The sequence below is a fragment of the Pinus tabuliformis genome, chromosome 8, assembly GCF_031772625.1.
Source record: "Pinus tabuliformis cultivar Carrire ecotype Pingquan chromosome 8, CPIR1, whole genome shotgun sequence".
Lineage (NCBI taxonomy): Eukaryota > Viridiplantae > Streptophyta > Pinopsida > Pinales > Pinaceae > Pinus > Pinus tabuliformis.
This window is the reverse complement of record NC_142294.1, coordinates 1,665,079,021-1,665,082,259: the sequence shown is the minus strand read 5'-3', so window position 1 is coordinate 1,665,082,259 and position 3,239 is coordinate 1,665,079,021.

Sequence of the window (3,239 nt, the reverse complement as noted above, 5' to 3'; positions counted from 1 at the left end):
TTCTCTTCGTAATAGAACTAGACATTCAACATCCTCAAGTGGTAAGGTACTCAAAGGTCATGGTAGAATGGTTACATCAAAAAGCACACTAGGATGACCTTACCATAGTTCCATCACAAGAAATAATTAGAAAGCTACAAGATTTCTTTGCTTTAGTTTTAGTCAACCATATATTTAGGAGCTTTAACTAGTACATAAACCTGTTATGGCAAAGAAGCTATCAATTTAATTAAAAAGATCATGGCATACTCTGAGTTCTAAGCAAGGGTAGACTTACATGAAATTCAAAAACATCTTTATTAATCGTGGTTTCTTCTTATAAATTTAAGCTTAAAATCAAATCTATTAAATATATGGAAAAGACGCAAAATCTATATGTTTAAAAATAATTTACTTCTCTTTTCGAAACTTTTTGAAATTTTTTACGAACCAATTCTTAATTTACCATAAAAACAAATAAATATTTTAATTTTAATTTAAAAAAAACAACAAAATATAAAAATCCCTCATATATATACTATGTTATAATACAATAATATCATTTTTATCTTTACTACCCAATTTTATCCATAGTTTAATTTAATAATGGCATAAAGCATACAGTTCACAACTTGAATTGATATCTTTCCTTCTTTAATTGGTACCTGTACACTAAATAAGCGTTCTAATTTAGTTCATAGATGATAACGGATCATTTACCATGCACCATTGCAACTTTAAAATCAAGGCTTGAAAATCTCATTTTCCTTTTGCTACTTACTTTCTTTGTTATTGTCATTTTTTTTAACAGAGTGTATAGTATTTTTATATTCAATTTCTTTCATTAAAGTATATATATATATATAGGATTCGAAATTATAATCTTAATATCAAGCACTTTTTTTAATAATATACCTAATTACCTTGCAAAATTTTATTTTAAATTTAATAAAACATTTTTAAATTTAATAATTTTTATTATATATATATATATTTTAAATAATTTATAAATATTATTTTTAAAATATCTATAATAAGATCTATTTTTATTTAAATTTAAATTAGGAAAATTAAAAAATATATATTTATAATTTTTTGAATAAAAATAAATTTATAGAATAAATTAGTTCATCTTAAACTATTTACTTTTCTTTTTAATATTCAATTAATTTAAAATTGATCACAAAACCCTTTTTTCCTTGTACTAACATATTTCTATTTTTTTTCAAAGCTCCTCTGGGTTAATCTTGAATTATTATATAAATGTTTTGTTTTATTTTTATTTTTTATTAATATTTTATTTATGGCATTTAAAAAAAAGTATTTAGTGTTTGTTTTTCTAACTATTATGATGGTTTATTGATGGATGATAGTCACGTTTAAATTTGAAAGTAAATCTAATTGTAAAATAATGTTAATATGAGTAATTTTATTCATTGTATTAAATTTTTACAAAAAATGTTAATATGAATAATTTTATAATACATATTAATATTTTTTTTTCGGACTAGAGGCTTATGTGATTCATGATTAATACAATAACTCTTCCAGATAAATCAAATCAATATTTTATAATCAACACCCCTTCTTTGGCATTAACTTTTGTGATGGTTGCCATAATTTTTGAACGGCATTTGAAAGAAAAATTACTTCACGAAATATTTTGGTTGTCGAATTATAACTTTCACAGTGATAATCCTTAATGTTATTTTTTGAATTTCAAATATGAAAAATCAATTTATCATCAAAGCTTTAGAGTTAAAAAAATTCTAATAAATTTGAATCAATGAATGATTAGAAAAATGCTTTAATGGTCACGTAACAAATATCTATATATATAAAATTAGTGTTTATGATGGTTGTTGATTGAAAAATAAAATTTAGGTATTAGAAACTATTTTTTATATTATTTTTTTTTCAATGAATTTTTTTGTACTTAAAATGGTTGGAAGTCAATTTGTCATAAAAAAATATAGAGTTAAAAAACTTTATAATAAAAGATTGTTAGATAAATTTTAATAAGTTTAGGTAAATAAAATATCTGAAAAAAGTTCCTATATATATGGGAAACTTGTGAAGTACTTCCCCTAATGGAGTGATAGTTTGAGCATTAATGAGGCCTCCTTGTAAGGACTTCCCTCTCTCCAGGTGCCTCTCTTCTCATTATGGCAAGGCGAACATATACAAAATGAGGTTGGGGGGTGTATTGTAGGATGAGGCATTTTTAAATGCGAGTTTATTTCTCTCAGGTGGTGGAGATTTGTATCTTGTGGGAAAGGAGGCAAGGCGGTGCTAGGCTCGTCTTCCTTCACCTAATATTGCTTGGTGTTGTTGATAGCTGTGGGTAATTTGCATGTTGGTGCGACTAGATTCCTTCAGGTTTGGACGCCCATCTCTTCATTTTTGTTTGGTTTGGCATCATTGCTCAACTTCAATTAGGTATTTTGTCTTGTGTTTCAACTGTCGTCTCTAATTACTGTTACTTTGGTTCTATTTTAGTTTGTCCTTTTAGCTAGCAAGGCTAGTGCATGGTCTACTACTATTTAGCATTTCAAAAGTGTTATTGAAATTTACTTTCAGATTAATCACATCATCATGATTTGTTGGTTGACATTTCAAACCCTCTAATGTGGTTCATCCTCAGGAGCAAGACAAACCACATTAGAGGGTTCGAAACGTCAACCAACAAATAGTGATGACGTGATTAATTCGAAAGTAAATTTCAATAATTCAATATGGATCACAAAAATATGAGATCAAATATTTCAAAAGTGTTTATGGGGTTTTAGATGATGCATACTCTGGGTTCCTTTGGGTCTTAACCATTAATTATCAGAAGGGTTGTGTTTGGGTGATGGATTTGTTGGGTTTTAATTTGGTTCTCTTTTGGGAATTATTGATGATTTGGTTGATGTATTTGGAGTTGATTTTTTGGCAGGTGTATTTGTGTTGGGTCATGGTGCACAGTGATGGTTTGAGGTGGATGTCCTAGCTATGAGTTGAGGGCAATTATAAGGTTGACTGTGGAGTGCTCTCTTAGCGTCTTGGTTTGGGTATCTCACTGTTTTGACATTTTAGGAACAGTCTTGGCACGCACCTAGAGCTACACCTTTAGCCTTGGTTATGGATATTCTCTTTGTTAAAGTTGCGTTGCTATGTATTCTGTCTACCATGGTCTCTGTGAAACACAGTTGCATGTTTATTGTTTTGATGTAGCCCCAATTCTTGGATATCTAGGGAATGGTTTACTAATTTTTATT